Source organism: Pongo abelii, chromosome 1, assembly GCF_028885655.2.
Source record: "Pongo abelii isolate AG06213 chromosome 1, NHGRI_mPonAbe1-v2.0_pri, whole genome shotgun sequence".
Classification (NCBI taxonomy): domain Eukaryota; kingdom Metazoa; phylum Chordata; class Mammalia; order Primates; family Hominidae; genus Pongo; species Pongo abelii.
In genome coordinates, this window is record NC_071985.2 from 151,168,340 (window position 1) to 151,194,097 (window position 25,758).

Below are 25,758 nucleotides of genomic sequence, written 5' to 3' on the forward strand. Positions count from 1 at the left end.
TTAAAATGTCTCCGTTCCAACATACACATACCACCTTGATAACATGTAAATACTGACTGGAAATTTGAGGCAAAGCCAGTTTGACTTACCTAGAAATGAACTGACAGGCTTATAAAAAGTGATTTTTTAAAACTAAGGTTCTTATTGAACAAAGGAAAATTATAAGATATGCTAAAACATACAGAAATATCATACTGAGGTATCAGTTATATCTTTTCCCAATGAAACAAATGAGGTAAGAGGAACAGCAACAGCAAATCAGCAGTGTTTTTTGTGGGGTTCTCTGCTTAAGAAAAAGTAATCAAATTTTGTTTCACGTATATTTTTAGATACTCAGGCTGTAGATCTAGTTTAAAACCCTTAACAATATGAAAAGTCATTTCCGTGCAGGCTATGGGTATCATAGCACTTGTAGCAGAAAAAGCAAAGTGGGAGAACATTCCTATTTATTCATCTATTGAGCTATCAAGAGGAAGCACCTAATATTCAAACATTATCTTCTTTGTGACAGAACTCTGAAAAGTGCAAAAAAGTTAAATGTCCTTAGTAAAAGTGAACATGTCTAGGACATTATAATTTTAGTGTAATTTTTATTTGTTGACACATATGAGGCAAAGTGAAGTGTTTTAGAATTATGCTCATCTCTTTAATATTGGAGAGATGTATTATTTTCAGTACATGAATCTTCAGTATATCTTCTGTCATTTAACACATTAAGCCTTCATCAAACTAAAAAAAAAATGTACAATTACTAGGACAAAAATACATAAGCATAAAATATTATTAAAATTTAATGTTTCCCAAAATGTCTTAGATTTTAACCATAGGAAAGTCAGGAATTATAAGAACTAAAATACACCATAAGCATCCTGACATTAAGAACACAAAGATGAGTGGAGAAAATGGTACACAAGAAATGTGTTCTGTAATTTCTAATCAATAACCACAGTAGCAAACACTATAAAATGGTAGGCTTTTAATGCAGAGAAAATTTCCGTATAGATGGTACCAGTTTAATAAAGAAATAATAATTCCACATAGAAATACTTTGCTTCAAAGTAAAGACACAGGGAAACTCATTTTCAACATGATTATTTGTTATGTAAATTGAAGTTGAAAACTGATTAAGTAAACGTAGTCTGCATAAAACAGAAATATTGTATCAACTAAAAATTTTATCTAAAATCTTGTAATGGTTTGCCCATTATATGGAGAACTGCTGTCATAGTACTTATAATGTTAAGAATAAATGATTAGAATTAGAACTTACTTTATGAAGAAAACAGAATTCTCTTTTGTTCGCTCTATAAATAGACACTATTTACTATCATCTTCAAGAGAAAGCATTAGTCAAAACAAGGTCACCTAACCCACCCCCAGCAGTCAAGTGCCATTTTTGACAGTAATTGAGGTTAGATTATTCTGTCATCTAAATCCAGAGTAATAACTAGCTTGAGGTGTGGACTGATGTAAAAATACCTATAAAACGAGGCAAAGTGTGGATAGTAGAAGCATTTCTCAGTCCACAGGCAGGAGATATAGATATATTTGACAGCAAAACAGATATTTATGTCATACCATTTTCAAAATCAGTTTTAAAAGAGATACCTTAATCATACGTATTTTACATTTTAAACTTCCTAATTTTTAGCCAATAATAAACGAGTATTGATATATACAAAGAAACAGACTATAAAATGTGTGTTTATGTATGTACATATGTGTGACCAAGAAAGGGGTTAACAAGTACTACCTAATGATTGAAAATAGCAAAATTAACCCCATTTTTATTAGGAACCTCATGGTACATCCTTCTTCGCTAGTATGATGGCTGAAGATTTTTCTTCTTCATCCAGAAAAAAGACAGGACTGTATCTGGTTTTGTTCTAACAAATTAACATGCGCTTGAATTGATGCTAAGACTAAAGTTAACCATCTTTTCAACTTCTCCCATCTCTCATAGCCAAGAACTAATAGTTCATTTTTATCTCCATCTCTTTTTTTCTATCAGATTTAAATATATATATAAATGTTACTTAATGCATTTTAAAACAGAATTAAGACTTGGTCACATATTTCAGGAAGTTAACATCTGCTTAACCTACCCAATTTTTAACCATATATTTCTGTTTTTATTAAAGTACTAAATCTACCCCAAAAAATGTCCTCCAAAGACTTTTCAGCCTTAAATAGGCTTCTTTTAAGATAACTAATTTCAACACTGAAATTCAAAGATTAAGGTGTAATCCCTGTGTTTGAATTTTAATGATTATAATGTACTCCTCACAGATTGGAAAAATCAATGACAAAACCAACAGGGGCGCCGTTTTGCTCAGCATACGTTTTCTTGTCAGGTCGTGATTAATGCTGTGCTCTGTAGAGGGAGACATTACATCCGGGCTAAAACAGACCTAAACTTTACCCTCAGGCAGAAATCTGATTTAAACATCTCTATTTAAAGTGACATTTGTCCTCCCCTTTCAACTATTTTCCCTAGAAATTCCAGGAAGTTGACTTCATGACCTAAAAACAGCCGGGTGGCTTTGAGTAGCGGTTGTGCTTGTTCCTGCACTTCCATAAATCTGGGTGCCGGAATTAATCAAGGTGGTAATAAAACAGGTGCCCAGCTATCTGCTACGATGAATCCCATGCTACTTTATTGCCACAAGAATTTGGGATTTAGAATTCAATGTAATTCTAGAGTCAGTAGTAAGAATTGCCAAAATGTATTTTGGTTGCTGATAATAACCTATTTATATCTTATAATGGAGTAGGTTTCTTTTGATTCTTAAAACTACACCTGATATTTCACTAATCTAAAATACCAACTGATTATAAATCCAAGGAATATGGAAAAGCAACTACTTAAAAACAAACCTCTAAAATAAATGAGAATATGCCAGTGGAAGTAGTTTCTTGTATGTCATGCAATAGCTTTCATAAAAACAAAACAAAAATGAAAAGCAAAAAGAAAAAACTCTGCATCTAAGAAAAGTCACCAAGAAAATAAATGTATGCATATTACGACAGGCGCCAATATCCTTACACTGTGAACATGGTAACTTTTGATATTAAGCAATGTAGACACTGCTGGCAAGTTCCTACAAACCAAGGTAATCTAATTTCTGTTGTTTTTCAACCTAAATTGATTTTTTTTCTTTTAGTCATTCGGGTAATTGAACAAACTTATAGAAGTGTGATGGGATTTCACTTACTACCAGACAATGCATAAAATCATCTGTGAAGACAAACTATATTACTTCATAAAACTGCATTTTCGTTGTAATTAGACAAATTGTATTTAAACTTGCTTTCTGCTTCCAAAGCAATCAATAGTATTTTGCTATAAGCTGCACTTTACTTGCAGGTGTTAAGCGCTTGCTTCCTTTATTCAATCTACATTTTTTCCTTTAGATAATGTTTATTTGTCAAATATAGGAGGTTTTTTGTAAAAAAATAATAATAATAAAATAAGCTTTTAAAAATTGTTGGATAAGAATATATCAAAAAATATCTACAAATTATTGCCTACTTAGTGCAGCAGATACATGATCTCAGGAAAAAAATGTTAAATATTTTTTATTAGGATCTCCCTTTTCTCATGACACCGTGACTCACACACACACAAAAAATACTTACATCAAAACAATCAAAACATTAAGAAAATTTCTATACTTAACATGCTTAACAAAACCTATATACCATACACAAAATACCAAATTAAAGTCCTGTGTAAAATTTAGGGTTGACAGACCCTTGTTACTCCTTTAGAAATTACTAAGTCAAGGATTATAATTCCCTAATTCCAATAATTAACTATTCATCTCTGTGTTAAAGAAACTATTTCCTTAAGCTTTTTCTTAAAGCATTAAAAAATATAATCACTACCTGGCCAATCTTTGAGAGCATCTTAAGCAGCAAAAAGATTTTAGAGAATAGTCTCAATTTATTTTTGTGATAGCATCAAGCCTAATTACAATAATCTGAGTGATTAAATACTTTTCGACCTTTCAACCTTCAATCAAGAATTATTTGAAGAGATGAATATTTGGGTGGGGCTATAGAATAATTAGTCTTATGTAACAGAGAAGTAAACTAGACTATGATTTTAATCTATCTTGGAAACAGAAATGTTCTAATCTTTGTTAAAAATAGCAACAAAAGTTATCCATTTAGGTTACATTAACTCCTATTTAATCCATAGGAACTGATATGACCAAAGCATTCACAGAACTTCAACTCCTTTTCAGGTCTAGTAGCTAAACTTGCTATTTTTAATGCTTTATCGAAATCTATCAATTTGAAAAGTTTTTAGCTAGGCATTTTTGCAAATAATCTTGAGGAACCATTTTTTTTGTAACGATGCATTTTATTTGCAAAATATATTACCTTGAAAATAATTGCACTTATTTTTTACATAAATCTTTTCTGCAGAAAAGCAGACAGACGTCAAATGCGCATCTCTCCCTTCAAGACTCAAAATCAGATACGGTGAAACAGTTAAGAGGCAAAAGTGCTACAGTCTTTGAAGAAAGTTTTGTAAAAATAGCACCTTATGTGAAACTAAATTCCTCCATTTCCAAAGCTGTCTTCCATTCCTAATCTAAGTAGCCCTAATCTATGTTCTTAAATATCAGCATTGGGCAAGCGGTATGGATTCTCGTTAAAATGAAAACAGATTTCTTTTAGGTAGGTACAAGTATGTTTAACCTACATCTTAGAATACATTGTAATGCTCTCTTCATTCCACCTACACCTGTCAATAAACTGAGTGTTATTTGAATATTGACAAAAGTGAGGTCAAATAAATATTATGATAGAAAATAAAGCAATAACATTTTATTACTATGGTTTGTAGATTTCGTTACCTCTTGACCTTCATGACATCTCAATCTCAATTCACATATTCTTATATTGAGATACTAAAACGTTATTTTAAATTTAATGAAACACAGAAAGCTTCAATAATGATCAAATAAAGATTAACCCTAAGTAAACCTTAGTTTTAAAGCTCTCTTCTAGCTCATTTCAAAAAAGGAAACACCCAGAAGCCTGGTGTTAATGTTTCTGCTGATTGTGAAAACTGCTGCAGTAAAAACCCCAACTGTTTGTCTTAAATTGAGACTTGTATTACTGCATGTGAGATCTGTATATTTATATTAGTTTTTATAACATTTGGAAGTTTTGTTGCCTGCTTTGATGTTAGTCCATTAATAAAGCAGACAGTCAAAAGCCTGGAAAAAATTATACTTACTGGAAATTCTCAAGTCAAAACCTGAAGTAATTGGTTTGTTCTACCCCACATGATTCAATATTCTGATTTCCCTAACTACCTGCTCCCAGAGCTATCTCCATTTCTAAATTCGTTTTCTGTTGCCAACACATAGTAACCCAGTGATTGAAAATGGCAGCTGAAGTGCTTCTACAACACATTAATTTTTCCCTAAGTAGTCCCAATTTTGTCATCTAAATGTTGAAAAATCTTCTTTTCACTACATTTTGCACCTTTAGAGATTTACTGAATTCAAGATCACCCTCATATAAAGTGAAGAGCAATGCTTTCAAGACAATTTTTAGATTATCACTAATAGCTCTAAAGGATAATGTTGTTTTCTTTATAACACTCTGCATTCAAAGCAGACTAGTTAACAGCAACTTAAGTGCAATAATAGCAATTACATCAATGTGGCTTTTTTTTTTTTTTTTTTTTTTTTTTTTTTACCACTAAAGTACTTCCTAGACAAGTGAAGGGATCAGATAAATAAACTACCATAAAATAATTTCAGGGTAATGATATAATGATATACAATCTCAATGGCACAAAAAAAAAAACCTAATTGTAATCCAAAAAAAAGTATCATCCGATTACACTTAAGCTAAAAATGTTAGGCAATTAATGATAGTTTTTCCCCTCTGAAATTGTTATATTGGAATTCATTTTCATTATTAAAATAAAAGCAAGGAGTTTGAACATTAGTAAATGAAAGGTTATCAATTCATATTCAAAAGCAACCAACCATCTAAGGTAAAACTATAAAAAGTATGAGCTTACATCTCCAAAAAAGTCTCCCCTGAAATTCATATCCATCTTGGAACCAAGTTTTGTAAATTCTTAAGTCAAATAAATAAAACTAATTCTTCCCAAGAAATTGAAGATAAAAGTTCCCCCTTGACCCATCTGCACTTGATAACTAACCCAAATGACCCAAGCACTTGTTCTTGTTTTTCTCATTCATGGATATTGAATTGTTACAAGAAATTCAAAGATATCTTCTCTCTGTAAACATAAAAAAGCAAGAACAAATAAACTATTTTTTAAAATAAACCAACTGAATACTAGAGTTTACTGTTTGACAAGATACAAAAATTTTGAAACAAAACAATATTTAAACAGAATTATCTCTATTTAAATAGAATTCACAAAAATTTGAATCTTCACTTAAAAAAACTTTTCCAAGCTCCTATTTGCAACAGAAGTTGTGTCAAGTTCATTTGAGGTTTTAATTTTCAACATCCTCCGCTGACTTTTTCCCTATTTATTTAGCACATAAAAAACAAAGTCTCCTACGTGTACAAATGAGTCTTTTAATCACAAAATTTCTATTGTTTTAGAAACTAATTAAAAACTAATTAAATGCCCTTTTCATTTTACTAATAAAACAAAGTGTAGTTCCTAAAAAAGCATTAAGTTAGAAGGAAAGGCTTTCTCACTCTCTCTTACACTGAAGGGACCCCAAAAGACAGGCAACGGTGACTATCATAAAACAAAAGGTCACTCTTTTTCTAGGAACAAACCATTTATCAATAGAAAATAATTGTCTTGCCATTTGCAAGGGCTCCACAGCAATAGACAATGTTTTTGCGTCACATAATTACAAAACAGTAAAAGTTCAGAAACACAGCCTGAATCCACCTCCCTATTTTTACCCTTTACAATTCTCATTGCCCTTTGGGCCTCCGCTTGGAAGCAAAAGGAAGACAGGCTGAAGTTTTCTCAATTGAGCTAAAGCTAAGAAACCTTTGATATGCTAATAGTCCCCTTCAAACGGTAAGAATTCACACTTGCATTAATTCAAACAATTTGTGCAGAATGATGTGAAATGGCACCTCTTTTAGAGGCAAACAACAAAAGGAGAGAATCGGAATGTCTGAAGAAACTAAACAACAGAACATTTGTTCTGTAGTATTCTTTCTATTATGCATAAATTTATGGAAGGGTGGAGGGAGAGACAACAAAAAGTTCCATAACACACCTAGACATAAGTAAATTTTCTTTTAAAGGGTTTCTCAAGCATTACAAAGATACAAAATTTAAAGTTACAAAGTACCCTTAGTTAGGTCAAAACAGTCCCATCACAAGTTGGAATGTTGCCACAGATGAGTACCAAAACTATTCTATTTTTCTGCTCTGGACGCATATTGCCTCTTTAGTGCCTATTTTCTAAGGTTTGCCCAAGATCAAACCTGACTTAGCAAGAGACATCCTAACAGGTAATTATTTACCAAAGGATGTGACTTTCTTCGTTGTGCAACTTCGTTGAGCAAAGAGCAAACTCGGTGGGGCCCGTTCCAGACATAAATAGTGACAGGGAAATGAATGAATCAACTACGTCCGTTAAATCTATGCTCTGGAAAAGGGAAGAGAAGTGAACGTACTGAAAGAATGCAGAATAAAATCAAAGAATTGAGGGCGGGGTGGGGAAGAGAGTGCCTTAGAACCTGGCCTTTGTAACGGGAACCATATGGTTGGTAGCTGCAGCTCAGACGCTCCCAGGCTGCTTGGAAGAAGCTGCTAAGCAGCCTGACACCTTTCAAGAAACAGGAGGAAAACATTTCCTCGGTCGGAATCTGAGACAACAGTTTGTATCGGGAAGAACGGAATGGAGGGCGGGGAGAGGGAGAAAAGATGAGGAGGAGGAGTCCTTAAAAAGAGAAAGGCTATGATAGATACCGCAGGACTTGTCCCTCCCAACTATGCTTTGAGAGCACAGAGTGAACAGAGGATTTGAGGGGGAAAAAAAAAAAAGCCTCCACTCAGCGACACTTTACCATTAAGTAAAGCTTCCAGTATTCTCCCCTCACCCCAACCCCGCAGTCTGGCGAAAGGAACAAACTTTACGGGTCCCAAGCGCAGAAGTCTCGCAGGCGCACCTCCACACTGCTGGGGCGCTTCCATGGTTTGGCTCGCCCTCGCCCCCTCTGCCTGAGGGTCGCCCCAGCCAATCAAGGAGCCCACGCTCGGGCAGCGCGGGGGTCTCCCCTTCCCTCGCGCTCCTCCCACGCCTTTCTCTCGCCGCCACTCGCCAGTGGCACCCCCATCCTACAAACCAGGCTCCCGAGACTCCCTGTCCCACAGCCACTCCAGCAGCATACACTCCGTAACTTCTCCCGCAGGCCCAACGCGGCCCGCTGCTGCCCTCTCACTGCGGGTCCGGGAGGCTCTCTGCTCTCCCCGTGGCCCGCCGGGTCCCCGGCCCCTGCACCCTCCCGCCCCGCGAGGCCGCCCTGGCAGCAGCAGCCCCGCCGCTCCCAATCGTAGCCAGTCCCGGGGGCGGCCCGACCACATCTGGCTGCGCTTTGCTGTCATCCTCGCCTCCCCACACCACCTAACCACCGACGAGAAGGAACTGCAACCCGCAAAAACTCGTCCAAGCCCTCCCCCACCGTCCACTTCCCCCGAACTCGCTCCAGCCGCTCAGCCTCCCCGCTCCACTTACAGTCCAGGACCAGAGGGCAGGCGGGCGGGACGCTGGGGTGGCCCCGGGCCCCAGAGCCCGAAGCAAATAAGCCCCGCCGAGGACGCGCTTCACACTACTCCTCCCCAGTCCCCCAGTGAAACGACGGGCGGAATCTTCCGACCCCAAGCTTTTATGAAATTAAAAAATGCATGGCTACGGGAGCCTCATCCTAACCCCCCTTGCCAGCGCCCCCGGCAACTACACTGATGCCTGGAGAGCGTTACAATGGCTCCACGAGAAAAGGAGAAGCCGGCTGGACCGGACTGAGAGTTCTGCGGATCGATTTCCAAGAGGGGGTTGGGGGGAGGGAGCGAGCAGCCCGAGCGAGCGCGGGTCTCCCCCCTGGGCCGACCGAACAGAAACAGCCGAGCCCCATTAACCCACGGCTCCCTGCGCCTCCAGCATCCACCCCCGGACTGGAGGCGCAAAGCAAACAGGTCTCCGAAGCTGGGCACAGAGGCACATTGTTCGCTCCTGCGGCTCTTACCTCCGTCTGCGAGCGCGCCCCGAGGGAGGGCCGTCTGGCGCGGGGGCAGCGCGGGGACAGGCGCGGAGGGCAGCGGCGACCCCGGCCGGAGAGGGCCGAGGCCGGCCGCGAGCGGGTCCTTGGCCGCCGAGTCCGCGCGGGAGGCAGCGCCGCAGCTCCCCGGCCGGACACGGCGCCGCGGCTCGGCGCGTCCTCCTGCTCGGCCGCCGCCGCCTCCAGCCGAGCAGCCAGCGCCGGGCGGCTCTTGGGGTTAAGTCAACATTTTCCCGCAGTTTCCCACACGCCGCTCTTCAAGAGGGGTCTTTCACACACACGCACACACCCCCAGACCGCACGCTCCCTTAGGAAAAAAAAATCGGTGATCAGAGCGAAAGGGGTGGTGGAGGCAAAAGCCTGACAGAGGTGCGCAGACTTGGGAGTCCCTTCGAAGCGGCGGGCGGGCGCCGGCGGCGCGAGGCCAACTCAGTTTGTCAGGCGAAGCCCCTCAGCCCCCCGAGAGCCCGGCCGGAATGGCATCCCTCGCGCCGACCCTGCGGCCTGGGGCGGGAGGCGGCGGCGACCCCTCCTCACATTTCGGATCTCCCGGCCGGGGCTGAGCGGTGGCCGCTGCCCCAAGGAAGGCTGGCGGCGCAGACTTGGGCTCGGGGAAGCAAGGAGGAGCCGGTAAGAGCCACGCCACACACAGCAGCGGAGGGGAGATGCCCCCCCAACAATCCCAAGGAATTCTCTGGTAAGCTCCCGATTTCGCCCCAGCACCTCTGCGTGTGTGTGAGCCGAGAGAGAGTGAGAGGGAGCGAGAGGGAGCGAGAGGGAGAGAGAGATGGGGGAATGCGAAGTCCTGACACAGACTCTCCGCGAGGTCTGAACTGGAGTCACCTCCAGCCTCCTCCTCCTCCTTCCCCCAAATCCGCCCTCCCCGCCAGTTGGGCTAATCATATAAACATACTAGCGTGTACAGCGGCAAAGGACAAATCTCTCCCTCCTGATTTTTCCAGCAAGGGGCTCGGGCAAACTCAAAAGAAGATTACAGGCAGCTAAGTACAAAACGTGGAGCAGATAATCTATAACTCATTGCCGCCCAATGGCCATTTTCCACTCCATTTGAGCAGCTGCTGCGGCCGTGCGCCCAAGCGTCAGGGAGGGGGAGCGAAAGGGGATACTTACGGGCTCGAGCCGTTCGGACGGCGGTGGCGGTGGCCGAGCAGCCGCCCGAGGACCAGGCCGGCCCCGGCTCCGCCGGCGGGGCGGCCGCAGGGCTGTCCGGGAGGCGGTGGCGGCGAGGGACGCGCGCGCACGGCCGTGGAACGCGCCCCGGAGGCGGCCTGCGCCAGCTCGCGCCCCTCCCCTTCTCTCCCCTCCCAGTCGGCTCGCGCTCCCCCTACCCCCAGATCCCCGAGCTCTGCCTCCAGCTCCCCCCATTAACACACCCATTCAACCGCTAACCCGTAGCCCATCCCCAAACTCCACTTACTGCGCGCTGGGTCCTCCGCGCGCTCCGCCGGCGCGCGCTCTCCATCCTGTCCACACACATGCACTTTAAAAACATTTATTTTATTTCTGGAGCGGGTGAAGAGTATTTGGGAGAGCGCCGCGAAGCGCGGCGCTCCGAGGCTGGGCGCAGGGAGGTGACCAGCGGCTCGGGGCCCCCCCCCTCTAGGCCCGGGAGCTTGCTCCCGGCCTGGACTTCGGAGAGGCGCCCGGGATGCGTCTTTCACCCACCCCGTCTCCAGGTTTTCTCTTTTCTCCACGCACCGAGCCAGAGGCCCCGAAACTTTTAGTTTCCGTAGCCCTCCTTTTGTGTAACTGCTTGGAAGAGAAAGAACGTCTGTTCGCCGCGGCTGCCTCCGTCCGGCTGCGGCGCGAGGGGGACGCTCCAGGGTTAATGCGTCTTTGATACCTGAGATTTCCGGCGCGCTCGTTAATGAAAGTTACATTTTTTTTAAATTGCGATGATTTTTTCTTTGTAGTTACGTAGAGCCAGCTAAACTTTGACTTTATTGACTATATTTCACAAGAGCGTTTTGTTTGTTTTTGATTAAACTCACCAGGATAAGCAAAGGAAGGAAAGGAGACTACAAGGCTCTTTGCTCTCAAGTATAGTCACAGAGCTGTTAGGTCTGTTTCCCTCATTTCCTTACATTGAAACTGCCTTTGCTCTTGTCCTCTGAACACACTTCCTTGCCTCTCTCCATTGGCAATGTCAGCAAACAGCCAGGCAGAGCCAACGGTGGACCTAAGCTGAAAAGAACAGAGCAGGACAGGGCGAATCACGCTGGAAAAACGTTTAAAAGCCAGTTAAGTGTCCTGTGCATGCCAGAAAATTCAAACATGGATTTTTTTTTATTACAAAATTTCTGAGCTGGAAGCCGCTATGTTTTCAGATGTATTTGTAAACCACTGATTCTACTAATGAAGGCAGCCATCAATTAAATAAGCATATTTACCTTGGTTTTCAAGAAAAAAATGATTCTCCAATATTTAAAACTTAGAAAATAGGATAAAACTTAAGCTGCTTTGCTTTCAGAAACAATATGTACTTTTTGGTGCTGCAGGAATGTTGCAAGCATCATACTTCAGGAATCATTCCAAACAATGTTATTAATATGTCAACAGCAGATTGTTCAAAAGACATGAAGATCCTAAATACCTATCAGTATTTTGTCAGAGATAGGTGTAGTACTAAAGTAAATCCAATCCAACTACTGGTCAAGTTTGTTCTTTACTTGTAGGAAATCATAGGTTAAATATACATGTGTCCAAATAACTAGAACATGTTCTTTTGGTGGGTTCATTGTAATTCTCAGATTAAAAAAGAAACTTTGATAATCTAATTTCTTCTACCTGATGTATTGATGTTTTAATATTCTCACTATTTCAAAAGATAAAAGGAGCAACTTAGAGCATTGGTGCTTTAAACTACATACACACTTACATCTGGAATTTCTTACATAACATAATTCAGATATTAACCACGGAGGATATAAACTAGTCTGGATAAAGTACATTTATGCAGAGCTGGTGCAAAACCTTATAACGTACCTAAGTTTTTACATATGTCAAAATACATACATACAACAGATCTACCTAGCAAAATTAAATCAGGCTACTTCAAGTCGTTGAAAAGAAGGCAGAATTATCTAGTTCTCAGACCTCAGAGGTAATTTTATGATCTCCTTAGGAATATAAAATTATTTCATTCAGGATTGCAAAAGAGAATACGTCAAACTAATAGTAACTTGCATTTACCAAAATATTTTAGCCCTTTCTTTTGTTCATCTTTGAAGGTTTTCATTCATCTGGGCACCATTCACAAGAAGCCCCAATGAGTGCATGCATCAGTCTAATCCTATTTTCTTTTGGGAAGCAAAACTTAGGCTGAAGTTTTTATTTAGTGAGCTTAGTAAGTAATCAATAGACATTTTTCCCTGAATTAAGCTGGCCATATGTTGGCTCATTTACTTATTTATTTAACTCTCTCAGAAATAATCTCTGGAAAAACCCATTATCTATCTGCATCATATATTTGACATTCTTTGATGCTCAGGACATAAGTGAATCACTCTTCACTGTATTCTTAAAGAGACAATATCACAAAAAAGGAGGATGCTTGGAAGGGGGAAGAATTTATCAAAAGTGAATTAAAATTATACAAACTAGAAAAATGCCCTATAGAAGTTTCAAATCTTATTTCAATAGGATGTGTATTCTGTAGAGTTCAAAGGGTTCCACCCTTTTCTCCTAAAAATATAATAGACTTGTTATGTTTTAAAATTACATATAAGAATACTGCTTGTGTAAGACAATGTTTTAAATATTAAAGATTTTAAATTATTTCTTTATTCTTTAGAGGTAATACTTCAACCTTCTTTGTATATCCACAAAGAAGAATTGAAATAGTGTTTAATTATATTGCTAGATTCAAGATTAAGCTGTTAGCCACAAACCTGCCATTACAAAGGAACACTTAAAAGACACACACCATAGAGTATATCTACATTCAAAAAACATAATTTACCTGGCACTCTCTGACAATTCATAACATAATTTATAACAATACAGGTGTTATGGTAGAAAAAAATGAAATGAGAAGCTTAATAATATCTGCAGATGTGTGTAAGTTAAGGAGAGTTGGAGTATGTTATGCATTCCCTGCAATCCAATCAATTTAATTACTCAATCTATATTGTTATTTAAGTAATGGCAAAATCATCGACTTATTCATAATGGTTGCTAATTGTTTTTTAAAATAAATTCTACAAAGGACAAAGGAAACACCCATCTCCATTTGTTTTATGTTAAATCAACATATAACCACTCATGGTGATTTCATTCAAAGAAAACAGAAGGAACTCATTAGCTTATGTGGTTAGAGAGATTGATGGGCTTCAAACATTTTAACCATACATGTTTTTTCCAACTGTAGAAACTCATGTTTTTAATTTAAGTAACCTTAAGAAACTGAAGATTATTTTATTCAATGGGTTCATATATTTCTGGTACAGAAGTTATGCTGATTTTTAAACCGAGATTTATCATCTAAGTATCTTTGTTTATAGGGAAATGATCAGGCACTTGTTAAAATATACATAAGAATAACAGTAGTTTCAGTAACAAAGAATCTGAAATAGTATGAAAATGGACATAGGTGCAGAATATTGTGATTAGTGTAAGCCAATAGAACACAGTATCACTTTCACTGCCCTACTCTGGCCAATGGCTATAGCTAAGACACTTCTAAAAGGGTCAGGGTTGAAGGGAAGAGGTATTGAGGCTTGAGAGTAGGCCAAAAACTGCCATTAAGTTTGAGCAACACAGTTATAGAAAACTATTAAGGAGGGAAGGTTGTATCTATTATGGGGAGCGTATTTTTGCCTGTGATTAGAGTTTGTGAAAGTTCTCAAAAGAAACAAAAAACACGTGGAATGACTCATTTCTAATTCAGAAATAGAAATAAAATTAGCTAGATTATATCCTAAACCTAACTCAGTTCCATTTTCTTCATCATTATTTGTCGATGATGCTTGGTGCTGAAACTAGTTTTTCCTACTCTAGAAAATAAACTACGTTAAAGCTCTAGAGCAGATCAGAGCAATATATGAATGCCAAACTTAACTAGAACTTGTTGAAAGTTGCTAGCTTTGTTTTCAATTTTTGCCTTGCCATGCATGTAGGCTGAAAAGAAATCAAAACTCATTTTCTGTAGAGCAAAAACATATGAAAGCATTTGGCAAAGCCAGTAAGGTTTTAGCTATTCTCCCTGCTCTATAGGCTTAGCAAATTTTGTCCAAGAAGGCCAAACCCTATCCAAAATGTAGAGATGCAGTCTCCAAAAGTAATGACAGTTTAAAGTATAATATAAATATAATTAAGGCATATTGTATTTAATGGTATAATTTAGAAGTATATAATCACGAATTATTAATAGCTGTCATTTGGTAATTAATACTTTAAAAAAAAAAGCATCCACTAGTTCAACTGGTAACATGACTTTTTCTGTGCACTGCACGTGTTAATTAATATATGCATAATTGTATATAAAGATTTAGGAAATTTTTATGTCGTTACCATTATGATACTCAAAAGTAAGCAAATTTAAAACAATATTCCTCATAATTATTGTTCCACTGAGTCTTAAACAACTCAAAGTTTTTCTTTCCCATAGATTGTTCCTATAACTCTCATTAATCTCTGCATCTTGAGAATTTTCTATAGTTGGGTCTTATAGGTCTTTTATGAATGCTTCTGTCAGATCACAAAGTGTAAGCAAAAGAACACTCATTTTATACAAAGCTGTCTATAACTTCTAATAATTTTGTCCATCATAAATACTCATAACCATGTTTTCTCATTAACAGTACATGGTTTTAAAAAACACCTCCTGCCGTGTGTGGTGGCTCACGCCTGTAATCCCAGCACTTTGGGAGGCTAAGGCAGGTGGATCCCAAGGTCAGGAGTTCAAGACCATCCTGGCCAAGATGGTGAAACCCCGTCTCTACTAAAAATACAAAAATTAGCTGGGCACGGTGGCAGGCACCTATAATCCCATCTACTCAGGAGGCTGAGGCAGGAGAATTGCTTGAACCTCGGGGGCAGAAGTTGCAGTGAGCCGAGATAGTGCCACTGCACTCCAGCCTGGGCACTGGGCAACAGAGCGAGACTCCGTCTCAAAAAACAAAACAAAACAAAACAAAAATAAAATACCTCCTGATCCCCTTTTAGTGCATACAAACCTCCACCACTGTCAACAATGAATTAAATTTATTTAAACTTTCTTTAAAATTGTTGAAGGTAAACTAAGAATAATCTAAAATTACAACTCTTTGAATGGGCAGTTCTTGATAAAGTATCATGTATTGCTTAGGTGCAGAACAAAAGCAAAGAGATGGTTAACAGTAGAAGTAACTCTATCAAATCTAAATCCTTAAAGATAACCAAGTAGCAATTTCACGGAATAGTCCAAATTGAATTTTTAGTGCCTCTCGAATATGACTTTGATTATTCATGTCATAGTTCACTGTAGTATGGCAAAACTTGCAAAGGCTTTTAAGAGTCAGGAAACAAATTCACATACACTCTCTCTGCATTTTAGAAAGTGAGTCAAATATACAATTATATAACACTTATAATGTTTTCATACTGTTTCAAGTGTGTAAAGTTTTCATAATTATACAGCATAAAATAATTATACTCTATGATCCCTTAGTATTTTTTAAACACAAAAAAACTTATTTATTTATTTATTTATTTTGAGACAGTGCCTCACTCCAGCTTGGGCTGGAGTGTAGTAGCACAATCATGGCTCACTGCAGCATTGACCTTCTGGGCTCAAGCAGTCTTTCCACCTCAGTCTCCCAAGTAGCTGTGACCACAAATGAGTGTCACCACACCTGGCTAATTTTTTTTATTTTTTCTAGAGACGGCGTCTCCCTATGTTGCCCAGGCTGGTCTTGAAAGCCTCAGTTCAAGCAGTCCTCCCAAAGTACTGAGATTACAGCCGCGGATCATCGCTCCTGGACCTGTTTCATTTCTGAAAATCTTTTATAGCATAACGTTGTATAACATGAGATGTTTGACTTTGACTTTCGTTGATCCTTCTGATCTATAAATTAACTCTTACTAATGTTTTTCATGATTTTATTCTCTAATCAATATAACTATGATCTTTTACTCCACTTTGCTGCTTTATTTTTTAAAGGCCTTTATTTGTTATGCACATTTTAATAAAAATAAATATGTCTGAGCATCTGGAAAGTAGAACAGCAGTTTGCAAAGTAAAATAATGTATTATAAACCTAATTCCCATCAACATAGTCTCTTAATAAAAGAATAGTATCATTCAGGTTTCAACTTATTGAAACTCTTTACAATGCATTCTTAAGGTCAGTATGAAATCAATCATTAGATCCTAGACCAAACAATGATGTAATAGGCATATGCTTTTGTGATAGAAAAGAATCAGTTTTCTTTCAAATTAGCATCCAAATTTAGAATCATATTAAAATGTCATTCATATCTCAAAGGAGCACTGAAAGGATTCAGTAATGATAAGGTTTTGTTAAGTAATATTTAATGAAAAACTTATGGAAAAATTTGTTTTAGGTTAGAAATACAAACACATAAATAACCTGTCCAGTTATTGTACATTAAAAAGATGTTGCTAAACCATCACCTGGATAATATATTCTTTGAATGGTTTTATTTTAGTGATGGAAATGTGTTTCACTGGACCATCCACACTCTTAGTCAATTGTCCTGGTTACCAAAATCACCTATCTACAATATAACTAATGAGGATTATTAGTGCATTAAGAGTGCCCCCTTCATTACTGCGGCAACTTTAGTTGTCCCAAAAATGACACCAATTTAATTAGTACTATATCCTTACTACCCTAATTAATAGCCCAAATTTAAACTATATATTTTTAATTATTCAAACAATGTAGAATACACAGCAAGAAAAGCTAATTTCTTATTTATTATCTAAAGACAATTGAAACACAATAATTCATTATAATACTGGGTTACTGCTATATATGAGGAGACGTGTCAAGGTAAGAGGTAATGGATATAACAAAACAATTTTTATAGTTTGTTAAAATAAAATTAGAGAAAAGCAGAGTAAAAATGCTGGCTATGAAATGTAAATGTTTGAGGAATCCAAGAATGTGAATTATTTTCAAATAATCTGAATCTCAAGAAGACTGTCATTTATCATTTAAAAATAAATTTGTGGGTAATCAAATAAAGAATCTGAAAAATATTTAAAAGAATGAATTTTGACATTTTCATATAATTATTCAATATTTACTTTCTCTCCAATGCCCTGTTGCAAAACGATTTTAAACTTGATATATGTATAAATCAAAATATTTTATGCAGGTGTAGATTTGAGATGATAATGCTGGTCTATTTGCTTATATTGAATATTTCTGTACAGGAGGAAATCATATAAGGTCAAAAATAGATACTAGATTGAATATTTAGAAAACTGTCTTTCCTTAAGAATATTTACAGCTTATCAAAATTTGGAAGAGGGAAGTCTGTCTTTGCCTGAATTTTTCAGTTAGTGAAAGAAGTGTTTAAATACTCTGAAGTTAGATTATTAACTTCTACAAAACTGAAACAGATGTGTGTCTTAATATGCCATTAAATTTATGATTTACATAGAACTCTTGCATAGAGCTGAGCAGAGGCCAATGATTCTAATTTGCTCTAGATTTACAATAACCTGATCTGGTTTTTGTAAGTACTGAAATACTTTAAACAAAATTAGAAAGCAGTTGTGCTTTGTGTGATTAAAGATGCAGTTCCCTTTGGGGTAATGAGAAAAGTTAGAGCATGTTTCTTTCCTTATGGATGTTTCTATTATAAACAAGAGTGCTATACATTATATATTTTTGTTACTATGATTTTCTTGTTTTTAATTATAAAATAAACCAATTGAATTTCAGTGGAGTCTAAAATTGAAACTATGCCAAAATTTCGCTGAAGAATGTGTACTGAGCCTTATAAAAATCCTTAAAATTTTTCCCAGAGTCATAAGGTCTTGTTATATAAATACTAGTTCACCATCATTTTCTAGAGCAAAACATCTTCTGATTAAGACCTATGTAGAGAAAAGACTTGAGTGCCAAATAAATTTTAAGCCTAGAGAATGACCTGAGTAAAATTGTTCAGGACTAATCATTACTAGATTCATATAAATTACAAATGTAAGAAATGGTCTGTTTTATCTCATTACACAAATAATAACATTTACAGCACCATTATTTAAACTTTCTCCTTTGCTTTGGTGAATTATATTTCAGCTGCTAAAAATGAAATCTCTACAAACACTTTATGTTAAATATTGTAAATACTGTTTCCTTAAAAATCAGCCAGGAAATGTTGATATAAATATCATCATAAGCATATGTGTATATGTTTATGTATATAGAAAATAAGTACATGAGAAAGTATTAATTCATTAAAAGTTTATCTCTCATAAAACCTTTATTAGCCCTTGAGGTCTTTGCCACTTCATATAAAATGATTTATCTTTTGAATAACAAGGTTCCATTAATCTGTTTGACAAAGGAATTTTTAAATCATTTAAATAATTTATTTGAATGAATTATTTAAATTCTGTAAAAAATATATGTGCACATGTATATGTATATATCTGCATCTATATATTTGTGTTCTGGCACAATATCACATAAGAGATACAAAATGGAATTCGGAATACATTGTCCTTGACATCACCAGTGTGACTTGGTGTTGCTGCTGATGTGTTCCGTGATCACCCACTGTTTGCATAGGACCCCTGTTAGAAGGCCATTTGTGCTACATTTGGCACAACAGGATAATTTAATGTCAGGGGAAACTTGCACATGATTTTCTATATTCATTTTTAATTTTGCGTTTTTACTGAAATTGTAGGCTGACATATTTTTCAAAATGTAAGGATAATAAAGGCAATTATTCAGCAGTCATAGAAACCTGCTTTCCTCAATTCAGTGCTCTAGGTGCTGCTGGAGAATGGTAAACATACTCCCTCCCTAGAGAAATAAATCATCTGTGGAAACAAAGGAGAAATACGCACGGAAAGGAAACAATAATATACAAAACTATTTATAAGTTAATACACAAAACTAATTAGGACATAAGGATTTATAGACTATGCTTAATATGCGTGGCATCTGAAATTTTAACTATATACTATTTCTTCACAGACTATTACTTCACAAAATTTTATCTCAAATGCATTTTATTCCTGTTCCTTTTTCCCTGAAAATGCACTTTTACTCAGAAAAATAATGAAAACGATGATTAATTTTCCAACTTTGGTGAGGTTATAGAATAAATTTATGACGTTATCAATTTTATTTTTAAAACTGCAGGAAAATTAGCTTTCACTTAAGTATATCCTACACAGAACATAATAGGTAATATGTATCTGGTTTTTTTTTTACCTGCTTATCTCCTTTTTTTTTTTTTTTTTTTGGAAATTCCATCCCGTTTTTTTTCCTGTGTGCCACTGTTCCACTGCCCCATTATATTAGGTTTGAGTGGATTTATTCAGATTTTATTTCAATTTTGTTACCACTCCTATCAACAAATTTCCTTTGGCATTAATTTACCAAAGAGGACATAATTTCACACATAATAATATCTCAATCTGTTTTTGTGGCATGTAGTAAACTTTGAGCCTCCAACTTCTTCAGTCCTCTCACTTTTATCCAACCATCCACAAACCCAGCTATAACACTGTGCCATTTTATACCAATTACCCACAATACTCAAACCTTGGGAGGCAGGTGTGAGAAGCTCTCAGCAATCTAATACAATTTTGTAAAGTCTCTAGTCTACCAAAATAGCTCATGACTCTTGGGGAGATAATGGTCTTTTAAAAGTTCCTATTTTTAAAAGATGCCTTAAATTTTAAATTTTAATTAAAAAGAAAAAAGACGCCTCAAACTCCTTTGTAGAACTTAGAACTTCCTCTTAGGAAGCACTGCCCTCCCTGCTCACATTCTTTTTTTTTTTTTTTTTTTGAGATGGGGTCTTGCTGCGTCACCCAGGCTGGAATTCAGTGGTGCCATCTCAGCTCACCATAACCTCCACCTCCCTGGGCTCAAATGATCCTCCCACCCCATCCTCCACAAAGAAGCTGGGACCACAGGCATGTGCCACCAGGCTGGGTTAGTTTTTGTATTTTTGGCAGAGACAGGGTTTCACCATGTGCCTAGGCTGCCTGCTCACATGTGTATCTAGAAATGGCTCCCAACTTTGTATGGCATAGGAAGTATTATACTATTCAGAATGGTATGCACCAATCATACTGAAGTAATTTTGAAACATTTCACTTATTCTCAGAAGCTTTTTGAAGAACAGTGACCTTTTCAGTGTCTAGCTGTAGTTGGCTGATGGAAAGTATTTCTGGAATAAATGAGAGTTAGATTCCTATAATGATGAATACCATTGTAATATTTAGTTCAGTATATTGTCCATATTCTGCAGCACTGCTTTTGCTGATATAGATATTGCAAGTTGAATAACCTAGAAATCTTATATAAATGCACTCACCACATATAAACACACACACAAATTTACATAATAATAAATTTGTTTTGTCAATTAATTGAAATATTTTTGTGGGCCATATGTAAACAAATTTTAGTGCCTGCATAAATTAGTAATTACAATGAAAATTTGAGTATTTTCCAGAATAACAATGTTTGTGTGTGTGTGTTCTTTAAGTAAAAAGAAACAAAAATGTAGACAAATTGTCAAAGGAGTTTCTAGTACTACTAATCATCCTGTTGAGTGTTTGTTTTTGTGTGTGTTCATGTGTATGTGTGCGTGCATTAGATAGGTGGGAAATATCTCAAGGAAAGCAGGAAATTAACGCATGTGAATTGTTGAATTCAGAAAAGCTGAAATGTTGGCTGTCAAACACATTTTCCCTAGAACACTCTTCTCCCTTATAACTTTCCTGTCCCAATAACTTAGATGAGATAAAGATGTGTCCAGGGAACCTCAGAAATTAGAATCAACAGGACTTACATTCAACTTTTCAAGGGTTATGTTTTGCACCCTGGTATTTTGGTTTTATTCAAAGGAAAAACATCTTCGACAAATTATACATTATGCTAAAAAGTACCATATTTCTATCGTAGCTCACTTATGACTCACTAAGTTGTCAAAGCCTGAAACACTATCTCCAACAACCAAAAAGCCTTTTTAATGAATTTTTCCCTGCCAGATCACCAGAAATTTTTTTATTAATATTATCTTAAAGAGTAAACTAATAGAAATGTCCAAAAAAGGCGATGTTTGGATTTTTTGCTGACACCTGAAATGCTGTTTCTTTTTGGTTATATTCCTGTTTTACATTTCTGCTTTTTTTTTTTTTTTTTTTTTTGAGACAGAGACTCGCTCTGTCACCAGGTGCTCACTGCAACCTCCACCTTTCAGGTTCAAGCAGTTCTCCTGCCTCAGCATCCAAAGTAGTTGGGATTACAGGCGCCCACCACCACACGCAGCTAATTTTTGTATATTTAATAGAGACGGGGTTTCACCATGTTGGCCAGGATGGTCTCAATCTCCTGACCTCGTGATCTGCCCACCTCGGCCTCCCAAAGTGCTGGGATTACAGGTATGAGCTACTGCTCCCAGCAACATTCCTGCTTTTAAAAAAAGTTTCCAAAATATATTAGTACAGTATTTTGCTATCTAAGAAAATTATACTAAACATCATTTTATCTTTCTTAGATGATATGGAATTTTTCAGTGTTGAAGGATCATCAAAATAAACATTGATTATCATAGAACTTATTACACATCACTGTATTTGTTGGTTTACTTGTCCTCTTCCCCACGTGACTGTAAGCTCCTTAGAATCTCTCTAAACTTTATATGCCCAGCTCTCAGCAAAGCATAAAATAGAGGTCTCAAACTGCTGTGGCCTGTATAAAATCTAGCCCACAAATGTAGTTTGTTTGCACCATAGACAGTGGGTCACACTGTCTTTGGTTTTGTTTCATTTTTTAATCTATCATCTGTCAACTCTTAAAAATTAGGAGATTTCCATAAAATTATGGATTTCCAGACCGGGCGCAGTGGCTCACCCCTGTAATCCCAGCACTTTGGGAGGCCAAGGCGGGTAGATCACGAGGTCAGGAGATCGAGACCATCCTGGTTAACACAGTGAAAGCCCGTCTCTACTAAAAATACAAAAAAATTAGCTGGGCTTGGTGGCACGTGCCTGTAATCCCAGCTACTCGGGAGGCTGAGGCAGGACAATCGCTTGAACCTGAAAGGCAGAGGTTGCAGTGAGCCCATATCGTGCCACTGCACTCCAGCCTGGGCGACAGAGTAAGACTCCATCTCAAAAAAAATATATATGGATTTCCAACTTCTGAAGAAAAAATGGAAAGATCTGGCAGCATTTGGCGTATATTAGCTCATAGCAACATCCAGGAGAAGAGGCTTTACCTTCTAAACAAAACATGCCTTCTGTGTTAGTCTGTTTTGCATTCCTGTAAAGGAATACCCAAGACTGGGTAATTCATAGGGAAAAGAGGTTTATTTGGCTCACGTTTCTGCAGATTGTGCAGGAAGCTTGATGCTGGCATCTGCTTCTGCTGAGGGCCTCAGGAAGCTTACAATTATGGTGAAGGCAAAGGGGGAGCAGACTTGTCACATGGAGAGAGAGGGAGCAAGAGAGAGAAGGGAGAGTTCCCTGACTCTTTTCAACAACCAGATCTTGCATGAACACACTACCGTGGGGAGGACCCCAAGCCATATATGAGGGATCCTCCCCCACGACCCAAACACCTCCCAGCAGGCTCCACCTCTAATACTGGGGACTACATTTCAACATGAGATTTGGAGGGGACAAAAATCCAAACTATCACCCTTTCTTACTCCCTGTATTCTCTGTCCTTTCTTATTACCTCCTCAAAACCAAGGCAAAGTATCTTGTGCCATGAATCACTCCATTTGTGTAATGTCTTATGTTCTATTTTAATGGTGGCATTAAAGGAAATTGAAATGTATCATCACCCATATTTCTATAAACTGGAAAATAGAAGATAGATCAAGAGGACTATATCTTTCACCCAGCTGCCCTTCACCCATTATTTTTCTTCCTGGCCCCTATAAACATTTTAATGTTTGAGCTCTGGTGGTCAATAATTTTTATGTTGAAAAAAGTGTGAATTATACTGTCAATATACATAGGAAGAAATAAATAGTAGTAATAGTGCTTTACTTTGTTCAAAGGATTTGTATATGTATTACCTCATTTGTGTTCTTACTTCATAGGTCATATTGAAATTATATTGCCCCTTTATTTGTACTGATTGACTTAGTCTATTCTCTATATTCACTTTCACCAGTTTTCTTTTTTCTCCCCACCTGTCACCACTTCCCACCACTCTTCTATTGATGTTTTATCTTACACTTTTCTTTTTTTTTTTTGAGACAAGTGTCTTGCTCTGTCACCCAGGCTGAAGTGCAGTGGTGCGACCCCAGCTCACTGCAACCTCCGCCTCCCAGGTTCAAGTGATTCTCCTGCCTCAGCTTCCCAAGTAGCTGGGATTACAGGCGTGTGCCACCACACCCGGCTAATTTTTGTATTTTCAGTAGAGATGGGGTTTCACCATGCTGTCCAGGCTGGTCTGAAACTCCTGACCTCAGGTGATCCACCCTCCTCCTCCTCCTAAAGTGCTGGGATTACAGGCATGAGCCACCACACCCAGCCATTTTTATGTGACTTGTTCAGTTAGTTTCCCTACATGGAAAGGTGCCTTGACAGAAACAAATAATGATTTTGATTATTTTCATTTACCTAATATCCCATAACTACACTTCACCAAGAAATGACACATGAAATAAATCAGACTGCGTTAGTCCGTTTTCACTGTTGATGAAAAAATACCTGAGACTGGGAAGGAAAAGAGGTTTAATTGGACTTACAGTTCCACATGGCAGTGGAGGCTTCAGAATCATGGCGGGAGGTGAAAGGCACTTCTTAGATGGTGGTGGCAAGAAAACATGAGGAAGATTCAAAAGCAGAAACCCCTGATAAAACCATCAGATCTCATGAGATTTATTCACTACCACGAGAACAGTACGGGGGAAACCACCCCCATCCCCATGATTCAGATTATCTCCTACCGGGTCCCTCCCACAACACGTGGGAATTATGGGATTACAATTCAAGATGAGATTTGGGTGGGGACACAGAGCCAAACCATATCACAGACTTTTTCAATCAAACAAATGGAAGTAAACAATCTTTTATTAATTAATATACAGTTTAATAGATGTAGTTAAATAAAAACACAATATAGCAGAAACTGCCAAACACGAAATGTTTTAAGGCAAACAAGCTAAGCCTTCACTAAAAGTTACCAGAAGTAGTTGATGGCCCGAGATATGTTTAAAAAATTCTTCCTTATGATTATACTTTTCAAAGAGGAATATTTGCTTAAAATTGGAATGACTTCCAGAGTTTAAGAATTTCTAAATTTTATTTTTATTTTATTTATTTATTTATATTTATTGAGACATAGTCTCACTCTGTCACCCAGGCTGGAGTGCAGTGGCACGATCTTGGCTCACTACAACCTCTGCCTCTCAGGTTCAAGTGATTTTCATGCCTCACCCTCATGACTAGCTGGGATTATAGGTGTGCACCACAACTCAGCTATTTTTTGTGTTTTAGTAGAGACAAGGTTTTACCATGTTGTCCAGGGTGGTCTCAAACTCCTGGCCTCAAGTGATCCACCCGCATCAGCCTCCCAAAGTGTTAGGATTATAGGCATGAGCCATTGCGCCTGGCTAAATTAAGAATACTTTTTAATATGCCAAATTTTATGTTATATTTCTTATTGGTGAGTGTTATTAGTATATTATCATTATTCCTAATTTTCTTTTGTATTTTCTATCTTCATATACAAATTTTAGTATGATTATAGGCCAACACATTTTCCCATGGAATATAACTCTTTATTTAATTTAATTTTATTTTTTGGAGATGAAGTCTCCCTCAGTCTCTCAGGCTGGAGTGCAATGGGGCTACCATGGCTCACTGCAGCCTCCACCTCCCAGGCCGAAGCAGTCCCCCCACCTTAGCCTCCAAGTAGCTGGGACTACAGGGATGCACCACCACACCCACCAATTTTTTTTTTTTTTTTTCTGTAGAGACAGAGTCTCTCTATTTCGTCCAGGCTGGTCGCAAACTCCTGGGCTCAAGTGATCCTCCTGCCTCGGCCTCCAAATCACTGGAATTACAGGTGTGAGCCACTACACGCAGCTTATAACTCATTTTAAATTCTCATCTCCACAAGATGAGAATCATTGATATTAAACATGCTAGTTCAGTTTTGGAAGGATTTGTTGTTGTTGTTGTTTTAGACACGGGGTCTCACTTTGTTGCTCAGGCTAGAATACAGTAGAATGATCATAGCTGAAGGCCCCCTGGAATTCCTGGGCTCAAGCAATCCTCCTGCCTTCGCTGCCTGAGTAGCTAGGACTACAGGT

At 38.1% G+C, this 25,758-nt stretch overlaps 1 protein-coding gene across 50 annotated transcripts in view; it reads right to left on the reverse strand.

The window, feature by feature from the left end:
- Window positions 1–25,758, reverse strand: part of ADGRL2 (adhesion G protein-coupled receptor L2) — a 577,862-nt gene that overhangs the window by 181,640 nt on the left and 370,464 nt on the right. For 18 of the 50 annotated variants that reach the window (XM_054532583.2, XM_063711576.1, XM_054532561.2 and 15 more), the window contains exon 1: window positions 9,226–9,364. The exons of 7 other annotated variants lie outside the window; for them this stretch is intronic. The gene's annotated coding sequence lies outside the window, so the exon portion shown is untranslated. Of the gene's footprint in view, window positions 1–8,151; window positions 8,242–9,225; window positions 9,365–9,795; window positions 10,112–10,389; window positions 10,576–10,696; window positions 11,134–25,758 lie in introns of those variants that run through there. 25 more of the 50 variants (XM_063711542.1, XM_063711577.1, XM_063711515.1 and 22 more) reach the window with 13 other exon arrangements.